Genomic DNA, 19412 nt, shown 5'->3' on the forward strand with positions numbered 1-19412 from the left:
GTTCAATAGTTGGTTGGTAAAATGTAGAGTGAGAGAAGGCTAAACTACTAGACAGGATTCATTGAGCATGTAAAAAGAAAAAAATAAGTTACTAAAGCCAATATTTCGATATATTGATCAGTTTCTATGGCAGCTATATGCCACAGTGAACCGATCTGAAAAAGTTTCCCAAGCAACCACTTGATTTCGAACGTACAGTTTGTATGGCAGCTTTATGAAATAGGGATCCTACATTAACAGTTCCGACAAATGAACATATTCTTGAGCAGAAAAGAATATCTGCAAAATTTCAATTCCATATCTCTAAAGCTGAAAGGCTAGTTCGCGTATATACAGACATATCTGACTGTCTGTGGTATTTGGTTGAATCGACTAAGCTCGTCATGCTAAGCATTTATATATTCCTTTATAGGATCTCCAATGTTTCTTTTTGGATGTTACAAACTTCGTGGAAAACTCAATATGCCCTGTACAGGGTACAAAAACGCTACTTTTGTGGTCTCACAATGTAGAAAACATAAAGCCTTTAATTTAGTGTTAACCGAGCATCATTTTATGCCTTAAATGTTCGTTTCATATGAAGGCTCATAATGAATAACAGCTTCAGCGTTCAACAATTATTTAAACCACATTATTTTAATAGCTCTATAACATTCAACTCATTTTAATTACATATATATGTATGTATATATGCAGTTTTATTGCTATTATATTTAAATCATATCGTTTGTACAACATTTTGGTCTAATTAAATACAGTGCACGCTACAAAGCCGCAAAACAATTTACAACGCTTTTACATAACCGCAGCGATAGCAAAGAGTGGCTAGAGCAACACGCCCACCACACATACACAAGCATCCTATACAGCTATAAAAATATATGCAAGCTAGTGTGATTGCAATTAACATTAACGGTAGTTGCAACAACAACAAACAACAATAATCAGAATAATTGCATTTTCACTGTAGCCACAGTAACGGCTGTTGTGGCCAAAAGCCAACAAATTTATATGCTTAAATGACTCCACCATTGCAACTGTTATTTCTGCTGCTGCTTTACTACCTTTGACCACATAGCTCCTTGTTTTTGTTGTTGATTTCATTTGTTATCCTTTTAGCGGCGAGCTCCGGCTTAGTGTGTGCTTGTTGTGCATTGCGAATGTCATGTGCAAGCAGAAATTGTGTTAATAGACAGTGCACAGGCCGATGGCAGCAAACAGCAAACAACAACAACAACCAAATAGCATGGAAGAGCTAAGTTCGGGTGAACTGAACATTTGTAAAGAAAACGGTCGGGCGGGTCTCGATTTCACATAAAGTGTACGGTGCCACAAATTCGAATCGTCGAATTTTGACTCCGGATCCTTTAAGCTCCTTACGCCCTCATTCCATCTTGGAGGTAAAATTTAGTATCTCTGACGTATTCAGCTAATGATTTATAGCGCTGTTAGTAGTTTTTAATAGTACCATTATATGGGGAGCGGGCGGAATTATTAACCGATTTCACCGGACGGACAGACAATCAAACGGATTTCAACTTTTCTCGTCATCCTGATCATTTTCATATACATAACCCTATATCTATCTCGCTTAGTTTTAGGCGATATGTACAACCGTTAGGTCAACAAAGCTATTATATACTGTAACAACATGTCGCAAGCATATAAAAACGCATTGCAAACAACTGACAAGCACAGCAAATGCAGCTCATAGCTTTGCGCTAGTATTTGTATAACAGATAATATCGCAATATTAGTAGCTAACCGCTACATTTATACGCACAAGCACACTTATACCTCGAATGTATATGCCATATTTGCCAACGCATAATAAATCCAGCAATTTGTGTGCGTGTGTTGGCGGTGACGACCTGGCCATTATTCTGTGCGCGTGTGCATTTCCGGATTGACAGTGTACACTTGAGTGGCATGAGGCACCTTCTACGCTTAAACTGTGCGCTCTGATTGAACTGCAGCTTTGCAATGCAACTATTCATGTTTATACTCGCATACATACCTTTATACATACATTTGTTGGCAATAAATGCGACAGTCACAATTGTGATGGCTTGTTATAACAAGAGTAACAACAACAATGTGCGGTCGAGCGCCGTATTTGTTGTTGCACTAAGTAATCTTATCCACTTGCACTGTCACTTTCAGTTTAGCTGGTGTGTGAAAAATTGTCACTCATACGCAGTGGTGTAGTTGCGCTACTATTTATAAGCGATAGGTGATCGAAACGGCTATCTTATTTATTAATACTTAAATGTGGTTTTTTATTGGAAAAAATAAATTTGAGGTGCTTAATTTGCAATACGAGTATTATTGAAAAGTGTTGCCTACTTTTGTGCGTTGTTCTTTAATGGCGTGGATAAATATATAACATATTGGGTAGTCAAAAAAGTCCTTTCGAATATCTGATCAAACTTCAACCTAATTTTTTTTTATATTTATACTAACAAATTAATTAAACAAATATGAACCATTCTGGTCGACCATTTTTTGCCATTTTTGCTCTAGAGGCATTATTCCATCAGTGTAAATCGAAATTTCCAGAACGGAAGCGAGGGAACCATTGTTGTTATACACGAACTGATACATCATCGTCTCCGTAAACTTTACAAATTTTTTTGGTGGCTTGCGTGGCATTCTTTCCTTTTTTATATAAAATTTTCAAAATATAACGAATTTCTTCATTATTTTACTCATTTTTGAATAGCTGTAACTTTTTTTTTGACTTCGCCGAATTTAATTTTTTTTTTGTCAAATGATGCTTAAAATCTCACCTCTTCAACACTATATGGAATGACACAATGTGATTGGTAGCACTGGAGATATACGACTGAAATAATAAAAATACGAAAATACTTTTTCGACTACGAAAAATCTCTATTGTATTTGTACCCTTATCATTGCTATACTTTTATTAATTATTTTTTTCTATATTATAACGTATCTTCATATTTTTTCTATTTTTTTCCAGAATTTTTCACTATTCCTAAAAATTTTGAAATGACAGTAAAATATATGAGGTGAGTGGCTTGAAATATACATATTCTATTAACTTATATAATTTTTGAAAGTGAGCTCAAGCTTTTCAAGCTTAAGCTGTGCAAGGAAGATTTAAAATTTATTAAAAATGTAAAAATGTGTGATTTGGAGTTATATAAGTTTCAGTAAAATATTTTTCTCGGCTTAGTATAAATACTTCTCTTTAATATACACATATGGTATGTATGTATGTTATATGAACATATATTTGCAAGAACAGTAAAAATGAAATGTATTTTTATTGCTATGAGCACTAGTCAATTTCAATTTGGAATTTTCATTTGTGCGCAATATTTTTATTGCGGGCTTAGGCATGCTTTTACAGGCGACAATAGTTGAGGCTATTATTATTACACAGTATTTTTATGCCATATTCATTTGCTGTCACAGCAATGTCAGCTCTTATTGCGTTTTCGCCTGCTGTTTTGGTAGATAGTATTGGTTATTTTATAACAGCATAACAATATACAGTGTATGAATGCGTTAAATATGGGAAGTTGAGTTTTATTCCCTTTAACCACTTTTATTGCATGGTTTATTGTGTATTTTCCTTTCATAGGCAATAGAAAATGTTTCATTGGAAATTTTTCACCAGTTACTGACCAATAAAAAAATGTAAAAAAAATAGCACAGTTGTTGGTTGCAGCATCTATCCTCCATACATGCCGTAAAACTTGAGTAGCTACTCATACCAAATTGTGGGCCGGAGTTTATTTGCAGTATTGTATCAATAGCATGTTACAACAGAGACTGAAAAAACAAAAAAAAAAATGGCTGCCAATTTGAAGTACCAATGAGCATTTTTAAACCAAAAGTACAAAACATATAAAGCTCCATAGAACTTTCACCCTTACCCTGATATTTTATTAAAGCACATACAAACGAACATGTGTATGTGAGTATACATGCGGACGCTCTATAAGTATACCAGCTAGGATGTCTGTCTATTAACTTGATTCCTCTTTTATCGCTTACTTACTCTGCATGCTATCGTGTTGAGTGCTCACAAGCGTCAGTCGTCATGCAATCGACATGAAATTTTAAATAACCCATTTTCGAAACTTGACCATTACAAAATTTTAATTAAAATTCAGTGACAGTTGTGACAGGCAGCAGTAAAAGTGAATGAAATGAGGACACTGCAGTAAAAGCTGGGATAATTTAAATACTTGCATGCTTACATAGTTATACAGTTGTATATACACATACACTCACACACGTTTCAATATATTCATGTATGTGTGCATATAAACAAATTTTAAATACAGTAACCAAATTAACGCTGAGTCTATTTTCCCCATGATGTCGAAATGAATAAATGATTTCTAGAACATCTCGGCGGTATATACATACATACATGCGGTAAAGTCATTGGATTGTAGAGTTTGGCTTGACTTTAAATGACCATTCCGAGTTTAAAGCTAATATTTACTATGCTGAGCATCATGTGAGTGAGTGGGAGCCACAATCTCGTACTTATTGATTTGCTTTGATGGGTTGATTAGATATGTATTTAGGAGAATTTATTTCTCAACATTGCCTCGGTTTGGAGAAGAATTATACTCTAAGGGTGGGCTACTTTCCCCAGTGCTTTGGATCTTTGTAGTTAACAACCTATTTAAGGAACTTAGAGAGTTGTCGGATGCCAGCCTCTGCTGAAGACTTTGTTCTTGTGGATAAAGTAAAATGTTGAAAACCTAACGCTACCTCCACGTGCTATCCAAGTGGGTTATAGCAGCGGCTTAGCCGACAATCCAAATAAACTGAAATGGTTTTATTTACCAGGAGGTAGAAGATATCAGATAAGCCTCCCCCTCATTCAGATGCTCACGTCTTTAACCTGTTTAATAAAGTGAAATACCTAGAAAACCTAATAGAAAACTTTCATTGATGCCAACTATTGAGGAGAGAGTAAGGAAGACATCGGTTGACTTATATTGCTGTATAGGAGCTATAAACAAAAGGTGTGGGCTCTCATCAAATATGGTGTTTGGGCTATGTTAAACCGTACTCAAACCAATAATGTTCTATGGTGTATTCGTCTGGTGGAGGGCGGAATGGGTCAGAGTTAGATCTCCATTTGCGTTTTGCGTTGTAGCATGGAACCAAAGGTAGTAAGGGTCTTATGATCTATTTTACAGGAGTTTTAGGTAACCGGAGTTCGACGCTGTCAAAGTGAGATTCCTATAACAATCGACCTCTTAACATAACAAAGCAGCACGAAACAAATTATATATTTAGGCGGACTTGTGTGTGAGACTTATTAAATTCGGTAGGAAAGGCATTAATGATAGTATAATAAATATTAGCAACTGAAGCTTCAAGGTTGGGTAGACCAATTTAAAAATCTATGTACTCAAGCAAAATCAACACGAGAATTATATTCTTATAATATCATATTTATTATCAAGCTCGTAGTATCTTTCGGAGAAAAGTGCTCTTGTGTGAATTTTGTTAAATTTATTCCAAGAAATTGCTTATTTTACATTTCTATTATATATATTATATATACAGTACATTAAGATAAACAAAATGACTGTTTTCTCAATAATTTCGCAATTCCGCTTATAAAATACGCACACATACATGCACTTAGTTTTTGCAGCTCTCACCTATTATCCTCACACGTCTACGTCCAAGGAATGAACCAATAGAAAAATAGTACATATACATATGTTTGTCTATTAGGGTAGGCGAAAGAATTTTTTTTGTTCCTTTGTACTTCTGCGGGTATGTCAGAAAAAAAATATTTTTGTTCCTTTGAACTCTGACTAAATAGGTGCTTGGCCACCTTTGCGAAAATCTCTCCAAGTATGAGCTTTAGCTTTCGCTTTAAAGTTTTCTATGTTTTCACATTATCAGATAGAAAAATTAATATCACACTTCCAACTACTTGAAAAATATCTCGTTTTATAGATTTTACAGGAAATTGAATGCTCTACAATATAATTTTTGGGTTAAGTTAAGAGTTAAAGACATAACCATCTATAAAAATCAACAAAACCAAATAAATAATAAGAAAGATATAAAAATAGAAGAACAGAGACCAGCTCATACTTCGAGAGATTTTCATAGAGGTGTCTAAGAAGCTATATTCCAGAGTACCAGGCGATAAAAGATTTAATTTTTTTTTTACCTACCCAAATGTCTATAGGTCTATTCGTGAGTCTACTCACTTAAACTGCAATCAATAAATACCCGCATACCGTTGCCGGTGAATGTGGCAAAGATTTGCAAGTCTGCAGCTTTTTGCTGCTTTTTCGCGCTATTCTTGCTAAACTGTTTACATCTGTGTGTGAAAGCGCTTTCATTGCTATACAAATACATTTGCACATATTTACCAATACACAAAAGAGTTTATCTGAAATTGGCAACTTTTCAAGTAAGCAACGAAATCGTTTTGTAAAGTTATTTTGGCCAAACAATTTGCTTTTTCGTACTTTTGTTGTACTCGTACAATATTTGTGTTGCATGGTGTTATTGCTTTTGCTTTTACTGAATTTTTTTATATTTCGTGTATAGGTACATAGGACTAGCAACGATTTAATTGCCAATACTCGAGTTCGATTTTTGTTGTTACTTTCATTTTTTGTGGTTTGTTTTGTTTTCGGTCGATTGAGTGTGATAGAGAGTGAGGCGTACAGTTGGCTTGTGAATGTGTTGTGTGCAATCGGTTTGTTGCTGGGTGTCCCTACGGTTAGGTATCGGTTTTTGTGTTGAAACAAATAAAAAAATGGAAGAAAAAACATTGAGGACATGGTTCAGTGGGTTTTGGCTGGCATGTCGCCCACATAAATTCATATGTTCCCATGCATACATATGTGCTTGTGCATATATAAGCTATGAACCATGAACTTCAGGCAATGCGGTTGCAGTCGCTCTGTCGCCATTTGCTTTGCTGGCTGCTGACTTTATGGCTCCGCGCTCTTGTTTTCAACTCTTCAGTTGTCCTATATATGTATATAGTATACGTAATGTTTGGCTTTCGCCTTGTTGTCGCCATTACAATGCAGACTATAACAAATGCCACTTTTGTCATATTTATTGATGTCGCCACACAAGTTCAATAGGAAGTGAAAATGGAAAGCAAAAATGGTAATATCGGTCTATTTCGTCCTTGCTTTTACAAGCTCTTTAATGAATTACTAAATTAGCAGATGCAATAATAAAATTAATACAAGTTCTCTAGTACTGTGCTAAGAAACACTATATGTGTATATAGCATCGTATGCAAACACTCCATGTTAATTACAGAATAAAATGAGTGTTGGTAAACAGCAAAGGACAACAGAAGTAATGTGACTGCGCAACTAGTCTAAGTGCGATTGCACATTTTTAAATCTGCGTAGTCACATTATTACTGTTAATATGACTGTTGATTAACATTTTCTGTTAGACAATCGTGCTTACCATCGTTCATGAACATTTCTGGCAATGAGTCTACTTGCTTACACGACAAAACAGTAGTGACCGTGATATTAGAAAAAAATAAAATAAATAAAAAATTGGCAATAAGTGAAAATTAAAATTAAAAAAAATAATCAAATGGGTTTTGAGGTTCAGCCATGTAACCTAAACGAATCGTGATCTCCTTACTCTATCAACTCAGAGAGACGAAACATTTGTAATCTGTTTTGAATTATTTTTATTTGTCCATTATAAAGCCTGTGTAATAGATTGTATGCTATATTATATACTTATAGGAGTTCGCTATATACATAAACCATTTATTGTTCCTCTATATTTCATTACCATCCAATATAACTGCATTTACCAATGACCTACCAGTCAGCTGACTGCAATATAATACTCGTGCAAAATAGTCAGCCTTTCCGCACAGAGATGCGCTCATATAACTGCATATATGGCTAATAAACTGATATAAAATGCACTTAACATTTATTAATTTTCACTTGCGCTTACGTCATCAACAAAATCATAAATTTCGCTTGCTGATGACGGCATGTTTGGTGAAATTCGAGCCGTGGTTCTATGCCCAACCAGACATGTGCACTAGCTTCAATGCCTTTGACGTGAAACAATGCAAACACAAAAGTGCAAGTTCAATACTTTAGTTCGCTATATACCCATGTACCCACTTACCCCATATTTACATAAGTACTTGGTACATGTAAGTGCTAAAATGTAAAATATATGGGTAATAATGACTGTAAGTGCACATACATAAGTAAATCATACAAATTGCGCAAATTTACACAACTTTACACGGGCATAACGAAACAGGCGAATATGTGCAAAATGTGAAATAATTTACGGCAAAACTTTTCGCCAAAATATTTTGCGCATTTTTGCTGTTCCGTACAGGAATTTACGCATACGCATTGCTGTTACTTAATGAGGAAGGGGTGCCTCATAATATTTTTAAATAAATTAAAAAAGTTTTTGTAATAAACGACTTTTATAGTTCTAGTTGACATTGACGGCCAGCCGAAATTCATATACTACGTATGATAGATGTGTGCGTGCTTTGACAAAGGCGTGCGAGAGGGCTTTGTGTGGGCAAAATACCCCTTTTCGTGAAATTGATTTTATTAATTTCGCACTGAATGCGAAGTTCTTTTAATTTTTTTAACAACAAGGTAAAATTGAATGGTAACTTTTATATTTTCGCCATAATAAGAGCAATATACTTTCTAAGCTCTAAAATATATTTTAAGAACCGATAAAAGTTGCAAAATGTAAATGTAGTCTAAATCATTTGTGCCACTTGTGTGCTCGATTCGCCGCTCATCAACACCTATTTAGACAAAAATATCTAAAATAATGCTCGATTCGTCAGTCAACAACTCTTTTTTAGACAAAAATCTCTAAAATAGTCAATTAGGTTTAACGAGTTAGCTATAACCCCCCACTCTATTAGCTCGTATAATGTCTATGCCTCTACATACATTACTTGTAACACTTGATAACATTTTGCGCTTTGAAACACGTACTTTTACATGTCAAAAGCAACAACAATGCAAGCAACCCCCTACACCACATGACGCGTTTGTGCCCGCTGGGGCTTAGTCTCATAGTTGACCTATTCAAAAATTCATTAATAAATGACACCGCCACTTGTTTGTGTTTTTTAATTGAGTGAACTTGCGCCGTCGCTGTAAACCGCTTTTCCGAAGTGTTGACATATATTTAGTAAATTTGTGTTATTGTTTGGTCTATGGTCACACGTTGCTGATCATAAACAAAAACAGTTAATTAATTGTAGTGTGCAAAAATATGCTTTATGCATTTGTTTATTTTCAAAAATTATACGCGCATTAAAAATTTATTGTTTGAAACTGTGTTAATTATGAATTTGATATATAATGTATTATTAACTTATTTTTGAAAGGGTAATAAAAAATTAAATTTATTGGTATTTAGTGCACTGTTTGGCGTTTAATTAAATCACAAATGTGCTTAATTATATTAATTTGTTTAATATGTTTTTTATGTTTATTAGCAACTACTTTTTCCAATGAACAAATTTAGTTCAGTTGCATCAGTTTTTGAAATGAGTGAAAGTTAAAAAATTTGTGTTAAAAAATATGTGCAAAAAACTATTGTTTGATAAAAAACGTTGAGAGTGTTGAAAAGAAAATTATTTTAAAATTTAAATAATAATAAATAAAATCAATTTTAATAATAATTTTGATTTAAATTATTGCTTAATACAGCATTATCAATTTGTTGAGCGTAGTGGTTTAAATTTTTGTAAGTATTAAATTTTTTCAATTTTTTTATTTTCTCAGTAATCTTAAATATTTTAACATAAATAAAAATCAAATTTTCTTGATTTTTTTAAAATTATTTTTTTACTTTAAGAAGTTTTATATAAACGGAAAATTAGATAAAAAATACAAAAAATAATTTAATATTAATCAAAATAATTGATTTTTTTAAATAATTTTTTTTTTTTAATTCTTTTCAGTTGGTTGTTTACTTTTAGAAGTTTTAAATAAACAAAAATTTAGATAAAAACAATCAAGTGATAAACCACAGTCTTAATTCCGATATGTTCGCACAAATAGTATTAAAAATTTGGTAAAACCAATCACAAACTGATAATAATGCAATACAAATTATATTTTTATAGCCAAATTATGGTTTGATAGTGCGCACATTTGCACATATTTGTAAATTTGTATGATAAGCTTGCCGTGTGTGGGTTTTTTGCGTGTGTGTCACCACACGGTCAAAATTGATAGCGGAAATCGGGCGGCATTCTACCCTAATTCTAGGTTTTTTGCAATTAATAAAAAAGTATTTGATATATTTATTATGGTTTCTTTATCATTTGTTTATTTTTATTTGAAGCCTGCAAAAGGTTAAATTAAAAAAATATTTTTTCGTTAAGTTATGCGTTCTTGTAGTAGAGGGGGAAAAATTGTCATGTCCTCGTCGCCTGCTGCAAAACTGAAAAAAGTTCATAAAATAGCGGCGGCACAAAATAAAGGTAGATTTTTTCATTCATTTTTAAACTTTTTTTAATTTTCGAAAAATAATATACTTTAAACTTAAATTTTTCATTTTTTGTTGCTTCATGTGATAGTAAGATATTTATGATAAAGGATATTCATGCCATATTTCAGTAAATCGGCTGACTAGAACTTGAGAGCAAAACGCATTTGTAGTTTTACGTAAAGTTCGCCTATCGTTACTGTGGTCCGCTAAACCCGTCCTGTTGCCACGACTCTAAAACGGCTAAAACTTCGCCAAAAACTTGAATTTTGATAAATACTTTTAGGGAGTTATTTTTGGATAACTAAATTATAGAATTATGGGCAAAAATTTGTTTGCGATTTTTTCAAATTTTTGGAACAGAATAACTACAATTTTTTGGAAAATTTTTGGAAATTTTTTTGGTCAAGAGCAAAAGTTTAAGTTATTTTATACATATCGTCACCTAAAATGCAAAATAACGTAACACACTTTTCATAAGTTTACAAAAACGAGGGAAAATGATATACTAGAAACCATTCTAATTGAAACAATTTTACTGTTGGTTATCAAATGGTTATATATTGGTTGTACATGTGATGATGTAATATGATGTAGTGAATCCTAAGCAATATAAAACTCAATTTCGATTTCCTTGTGATACGTTATTTTGTAATTTAAGTGACTATATATAGGTTTCTTATAAAAATCCAACCATGCCTTCATTATCTACTGTTATTGTATAATATATACATTTTTTGTACACGTACTTATTATAATTACTGCCCAGTGGAAAATTCGTCTCTCAAAGTACTCATAAAACTTAAATTCGATAAGCAATCTACCACTAACTATTTGTTAAATATGTAAATACATTTATATTTTTGATTAACAATTTATGGCCATAGGGGGAAGTGCCGGAAGTTGATAAGAGTGCGGTACACTTTAGTTGCCTAGTTTTCTAACACAAATGCTTATGTACTGATAAAACCGTCTAAAACATGGTATATTTAATGTGTATCCAATCAAAACAAATACTATAAAATTAGTGAATAATGATAATACAAATAATTATTGCCGGAAGAAATGCTTTGGCAGATAAGAGCTCGGTTAACTGTATATTAATAGGCAAAAGTAATTTCAATGCGCAGTATTAGTATATATTTTGATGAAAGTTTGTTCAATACGAAAATAATATTCAGCTAAGAAAGATAAACACATAATTTAAAAGTGGATAGGAAGCGAACAAGTAATCTCTCATTTATAGGTAACACTTAATAAAAATATGTTAGCTTTTGCATTTTGAACAATGTTATATAATATTGATGTATTAACTTCACGCGGTTTGTCAACAGTTAGTGGTGAACGATGTTGATATATACTTATTTATAATATTTGAAAAAAATACATTTTAAAATAAGAGATCAGTAAGAAGTTTAATCTCAATTTTTTTCTTAAATATAAAAATTAAAAAAAAAATCTTTAAAAAATTATAATAAACATTTTAATAAAAAGCTGTTTAGTTCTGCCTATGAAAAAGGTATAAACGTAGTAAATGTTGCTAGATCCGAGCTTCAGTACCTGTTTTCGGTAAATAAAAGTGGAGTTGGTGAGTGGAAGCATAATTATTAATGTGCTTAGATAGTATAAAGCAGCACAGAGAAAATGCAGCAGGCGAATATTTATTTAAATCAGTATGAACTTTTCGTCACACAGGATGTTTTGTGTTGCAAAGTGAAACTATTGTGAACTCAAATTCGTAATCACCTCGAATACTCCACAGATCTCTTAGCACAAAAGTATCAAATTGTTCCTCTATGAAAGAAACGCAGGCACCGTGCCTGGCCAGTCATTGGGTGACTCTCGTGTTGATATGTAGTTTAACAGTCGCGAGGTGATGTAGTTTAACAGTCGCTAGGTGATTTCGCGGGAAGCTGGCTACCAGCTAGCGCTATAAAAGAAACGCACGCTCCGTGCCTTCCAGTGCCTAACTGACTCTCGCGAAGCGATGTGATATGATATAAAAAGAATGCGGTGACTTTACAGGAAGAAATTTTTATCTATCATTATAAAATTTAATCGTTAATGTCTGGCATATTGTTTGCCGCATTATACCACTGAATATGCATAGGGTATCAGGTGAATAATTGTATGTACTTTTGTATTCTTTATTTCAATATACTGAATTGCAACACTAATGTTACAAAATACCGAAATATATAAGGCAATATACAACACATATTTTAAATATTGTTCTTTACGGCTATCTATGGCGAATTACGTTTAGTACAAAGATAACCCCAAACCCATTTTTTTTTATTTGTGGCTCATATCCATTTGCTTAACACCAGCGAATACGAATAGCTCATAGCATGTATGTTAATCGCATCAATTAAACTGAGCCATCAGTAGGGCTAAAGTTTAGTTCATGCTAATTTCCTTTCAACTTTCTTACTCATATTTTTGAGTACTCCATTCGTTTCCGATTTTGTAGTGTTCATTCACAATGTGTACAAATATATAACTTTTTACTAAGCTTTGCGACTCATCTGCGCCACACCTTTACAAGTTTCTTAATTTGCTTTCTATGTGACTATTAATAATTTGCATTACGATTGTGTGTACGTAAATATTTTTTATAAGCCAACATGTCAGCCCCACTAAAACGCTCAAATAAAAATATAAACACTTTTATAGATGTTTATTCCATTTGTCCCACATTTTGGTGTCCTTTTTGTATTATTATAGATACAGGCTGTTATAATAACCTTAATGGTTGCCACACTTTTATTGCTTTACAATATCAGTTAAAATATTTATTTTATACTTCACACACAACAAGTGAGCAACAGTTGATTTTCGTGTGGAAATTAACTGCGTGCTAATAAATCATATAAATCATGATGTTTAGATAATAGTAATCATCTATACATATCTGTATATTATATGTACATATATGATAAGTGTACACACTTTGCTGTTGTTGTATATTATTTTCCATTAGTACTATAGTATTTGTTGTATTGTTTGCGAAGTTGAGCTTATCAGTCGGTATTCGAGGCAGTAAAATAAGGCTCACTAATACTGTAATGACTTTTACTATTAAATGTGTCTGTCACGTTTCAATATTTTATGGAAATATGCAAAAGTTTTCTATTATTTATAACCATTCACAGGGTAATTTCCAGCTGTCATAGTGATTTCTATGTTGACAATTGTTTGTTGATGTACATGAGTGTACTGATATGACTTATTGCCAGAACGTATCTCTGTAAAATCTTTCTATTAGCCATAAAGTTTTTCAGTGTGACATAAATTTTAGCTGCTACATGAATGACGTCGAAAAGTTCGGTAATTGTTAATTTCGAACAATGTAAGGAAACAAATCACATTTCTGCTATGCAAGGTGGAAGGCAACAACTATAGCCGTGCCGAATTTCATGAAGATATCTTGTCAAATTAAAAGGTTTTCCATACAAGCACTATATTCCGATTTTACAGGTTATATGGCAGCTAATAGTATATATTTAACTTGATTTGGAAAAACTATTATCTTTCTTATATCAGCCTTAAAATATTTAACTTTCTCTGAACTTATTACTCTTAACTACAATCTCTTTCAAAATTTACTTGCATCCATTTAAGGGGCGTATTGTTAACCAATGCAAAACAAAATGAGTCATCACTGACACAAAGTGTATTCGCATGTCATACCGTTTAAAATATTGTTGGTATGTTGCCAGCAGAGCAATAAATCAATATTGATACGGTATATTGATAAGAAAGGCATATCTAGGAATTATTGCAATCGAAGCTGCCACTTTTAATGAACTTTCACGACAGTGTATTAATGAAAATAATACGTTATTACACAGCTGACATAGCTCCAAATGCTTGCAGTCAAGTGCCCAGTAATTAAGTTCAAATATGGCATTACAAAAAGTAATACGAAAATACTAAAAGATTTGCTTTGATAAGCCTGTAATGTTAGCCAACCAATGTAAAATAATATTTGTTATCAGTTATCAGTATTAAACTAATATAGTGCAATAAACCGGCATATTATTAAGCTCTGTGTGGCATTTACTTAACTTTTTCATGTAAGTAGTTAAATCGCATAGAGAGTATTGTATTGTTGTATAATGGGCAATAAAGGCTGAAAATATTATACAAGCTTAAAGTAAGATAGTTAATTAAAGCTATTTATAAATAAATGTATTAAATTTTATTATTTTATATCAACAAAACTCTCTTTATGACATTAATTGTAGGGCAAATGTTTGGGAGTAGTTAATTTTTATTTAATACGAGAGCTTTAGAGATGTAAAAATAATGTAGAATAGTTTACCTTCCTGCAAAAACAATATTTTATATTTTAAATAATTTGATAAAAAAAAATATGTAGTCCTCCTTTATTAAGTGAAAACTGATGCATTTACAGCCTTATTATGTAAGGTAAATTGGTGATGCTATTTGTTATATTTAGCTATCATTCTTGTCAGTCGATAAGATTAAATAATTTATACATCTGCTTAGGAAAAAGTATATAATTAACCGAGAGTTTTGTGGAACTTAGTTGATTCCAATTTTTGGGATAAAACTTAACCTTAAGATTGCTTCAAAAAATCAAAAATCCTATTTCTTCTATCATTACCAGGATATAATACAAATAGGTCGATAGAAAATTTTCAGTTCCTACATTTCGAAGGAATTTTGCTCACCTACACTGAACAGCTTTTCTAGGAAAAAAGTGTAGGAAGCTGATTCTATTTTCTAAAAATACGCTCAAATCTTCGAAACTATTTGCCGCATCGACGTCGAATTTTCTGAGAATATTTTCAAGTACATTGTACCTGTAATCCATTTTTTCAGTATCACTGTTATAACCCCTTCAAGGAGTCATATTATGACGTAAATATGCAGTCAGTTCAAACGAGGTTATATAACATCTATACACAAACAAATTCCAGTACATCAAGCGCAGATACTTAAAGTATGCATATTATTATAGATAGTGTGTAACCGCCATAAGCGCCATTTATGCATATGTTTGGCATGTGCTTTCCTACTGTGTAATCAAGTGTTTTTGTACAGTCAGGTAACCATATACATGCAATGTGTATATCTAAGGTTTATCTGTATAAGCATATGTGCAATATTATGTGCTCCATATTTTGACGATGTTTGCATTTAACATAGTTGCCTTTTCAGACTTCCAGTTGCAAAAATATATTTATACACATTTATGTATGAGTGGGTGTTGCGATAGTGTGTTGTCTGTGTTGCCACATAATTCATCTTTCTATTCGCTTCTAAAAAGCAAGTGAATGCGTCGAATATGTATGGGTTCTTATATATCTATCTATGTGCGTTTAGTTGCTTGCAGGAATGCATTTAAGCCGTCTTTTGTATATCGCTACGTTTAAGGGATTTTCTGTTGAAACGAATTCCTGGTATTACAAATTTCTAATTCCTGCTTTCTATTACATTCCGGAGCTGTGTATACTCTCTCTTAGAAAAATCTGAATTTGAGATAAAAATTGTGTGGCTTTATGTATGAATGCAAAACAGGAATATAACTTTGTGTTTACATATACATATGCATATTGCAAATTTGAATATGTGTTAATGTGTGTTAGCATATTTTTCACAATATGAATGTGGAAATTTTTGCTAGAAAATTTCTTAGAAATCGGAGAAATTGTCAGTTTTGATTTTGCGAGTATTTCTTATTTTTTTGTGTACATATGTATACAGCTTGCTACAAAATAATGGAGATATGTAGTATGCTTTCTAGTATATATTGGATGAAAATTTGTAATAATTGTACCTACATTTTATTAATATGATTGCTGGAAAACAATTTTTTACCTTTTTATGGCTTTCCAATATACAAATATTAAATATCCAAAAAAATTTCCTTTGCAGGGATATTTTTTTTTATTTTTACAAAGGTTAATTGAAAAAATCCCCTGAATTTTATTGTCTAGGAAATTGTATGCTCTAGAAAAATTCGTAATCCTGATTGCTTACCGAAACCTTTTATAATAAAAAAAAATGTTTTTTGCAGGAACATTTTTCTGCTTGAATATAGGTTAATAAAAAAATCCTCTTAGGTTTATTTTGGAGGCAGTTTTTTGATCTACAAGAATCGCAATCCGACACCTTTTACATTGCTAAACAATTTCTCTTTGCAGCAATTTTTTTTTGCTGTGTTTAGGCCAATTTTAATCTATATTACCCTAAGGGATATTTTTTAGGAAACTTTAAGTTAACAAGAATTTGCGACCCTGATTGCTCACCGACACCTTTTATATTTATAAACAATTCTATAGAGATCAGAACTCTTGTTAAGATTTTTTTTGTATGTGCAAAAAGGTTGTTAAGTCTAACTTTCCGAAGTTAACGCTTTTTCTCTTTCTTTACTTTAACTAATTAATTTCTAATTGCTTTATTACATAAGCCATTTTGCAATGCATTTTTAACTTACCATAGCTCTAACTAATTTCTATATGTAGTAGTTTTTGCTGACTATGCTCTATATTCCGACAAAAAATATTTCTATGTATTTGTTTTGAAGTTGTGTGCCACATTCAGTTCACTTTCACCTACTTCCAGCTTGGTTTCACACAACTTCACAAAAACGCAATTTTTTAGTTGCTTTCTTTACTTGCTTTTGTGTTTGCGTTTGTCCTCGAAATCCCTCTTAACTTTCGCCATAAATCCAAGTTAAACAGTCAGCCGCCTGTCGCCTGTAGCCGTCGTCTATGTGTCGCGCGCCAACTAAGGCTCTATTTACACCACTTGACATCGCCGCCCAACCAGCGGCGAGAGGCTTACGAAATGTGCGCGAGTGTGTTGACATTAATAAATTTTGCTTGGCTGACGTCGTTTGTTTTTATTGTAGTTGCATATATTTGCAGATTATCCACTTGTGTCCGATGCATGCTTAATTCAATGCTCCTTCTGCAATCTCTCGCTTACATGTGATATACTCGTACTATGCAGGTTTAGTGCAATTTATGCAAGTAAGGGCATTCAAATGTGCTGCCGCTGAGTGATTTGTTATGTATGTATGCGTATATATGTATTTCCCATTTGACTGACTGCAGCTTTGCTCTGGCTCCAGCTTCCTTTCTTCATTCGTAGCCTGTTTTTTTTGCTTTTTGTTTTTTATTTGCCATTGCTTTGTTTCAAATGAACACTTATTGCGGCGTCACAGTGCCACAAAAGTAAACAATAAAGCAGGAAATAAAGTGTTGAGCAGTCGCTTAAAAAGTGTGCGTGTTAAGTGCCAGCGTTGCTACAAAAATAATACTAATAATAACAGCAACAGGGAGCTTTTGTGTTTAAAGAATTCTTAAGTTTGCATAAAAGAAAGTTATCGCTTCACATTTGCAAATCTGTGTTCAAGTACTCATCTGCCCACCCACATGGCCAAACCTAGTGTGTAACTAAGAAAAAACTAATTTTTTCCGTATTTTGAAAACTTATATCTTTAAAAATAAGCACGAGAAAAAAATAAAACAAAAAGCATAAAATTTCCAAAAAAATATCTCATAGCGAAATTTTTTTAATTCAAACATTCGTATACTGAAAAGTTCTATAAAGTGAAAAATGTTAATTTATGGATTAAAATTGACCTATATACAGGGAAAAAATATACCTGCTAAGAAAAATTTTTTAGAAATGTAAAAGGTGTCCGTGAGCAATCAGAATTGCAGATAGCGCAAAAAAATTTCCTACAAAATATACCTAAAGGGGCTAACTAACCTATATTTTTATCTACTCAAGCTTGAGCTTTGTGTTGCTCTGACATTAGCACCCTGTTTGTGATATCCTCTTTTTTTTCACTTCACTTCCACTACCACTTTAGGGCTATACAAAAGAAAAGTTTATTAAAAAATTTGAACTTGTTTTCTGTTGTATGCCGGAAAATTGTCAAGGACATGCGGCTCAACGAAGCGTGCGAAAATGCATAATTACATATGCATGTATTTGTATGTATGTGTGAATGCACAGGCATGCTGTTGGGTATCTTTGCATACATACTCGTATCGCTATTGTAGAGTAATGAGACTCCTGCGCATACTTAGCGGATATTGTGGATACTACTATCGACTACATGCTTACATACATACATACATAAGTGCATACATGTAGTAAATATAGTAAATGTAGTCAGTGCATAGTTCCTTTGTCTTTGCCGTTGGTGGGAAGAATTCCTTTGCGTTAACTAAGTGGTGTATGGGGAGACATCATAGCAGGCATATTTGCCCTTCATTGTACCATAGCAATTATAGCTTTTACACATTGTTTTCTGCTTGTATAATGCCATGCCTACATGTAAAATACGATTAAAAAGTAATTAAGATATTTGAAAAGGTGAACAGCACAAACTACGCTCATTAGTTAATTTGAGATAATTTCATTTGGCAAGTGCACTTAACAAAGCTTAGTAAACCATCAAACGTACTTACTTCAAGTACTAAAGAGTTATACAATTATTAGGACTATTTTCTCAACGTCTGTTCAGCTCTGGTTAAAAGAAAAGGATTTTTTAGTGAAAGAGGAGTCTTAATTTAGTTAATCAGAACTTAACTGACATATGGCTGTTAAGCAGGACTGAGAGTCACCTAAGTACCCTGCAATCTCGATGCTTCCTTTACTTATATAGAGCATAACTTACCATTAAGGCTAATCAATCGAAATATTCTGCCATAGATTTAACGGCTTTTACATGCTAACTATTCAGGCAGCATCTTCGAAATGGAATTACTAGGTATGGAGAAAGCCAGTCAAGTTCTGTTTAATAACTACGAGAGGATACAGAAAACGACCATATATACGGACAGTATCCTCTAGACGTGATTCAAGAAGAAGTTTAGTAACAGAAGAGTATTCTACCTCCATCTATA

The 19412-nt window shown here is 32.7% G+C and overlaps 1 protein-coding gene across 2 annotated transcripts in view; it reads left to right on the top strand.

Annotated features, from left to right (window-relative positions):
- The window catches only part of LOC105229456 (galactosylgalactosylxylosylprotein 3-beta-glucuronosyltransferase P), a 52155-nt gene that overhangs the window by 16004 nt on the left and 16739 nt on the right, over positions 1 to 19412 (top strand). For both annotated transcript variants that reach the window (XM_011209763.4, XM_049458224.1), the window contains exon 2: positions 2987 to 3035. The gene's annotated coding sequence lies outside the window, so the exon portion shown is untranslated. The remainder of the gene's footprint in view (positions 1 to 2986; positions 3036 to 19412) is intronic.

This window comes from Bactrocera dorsalis, chromosome 5 (genome assembly GCF_023373825.1).
Source record: "Bactrocera dorsalis isolate Fly_Bdor chromosome 5, ASM2337382v1, whole genome shotgun sequence".
NCBI classification, from domain to species: Eukaryota; Metazoa; Arthropoda; class Insecta; order Diptera; family Tephritidae; genus Bactrocera; species Bactrocera dorsalis.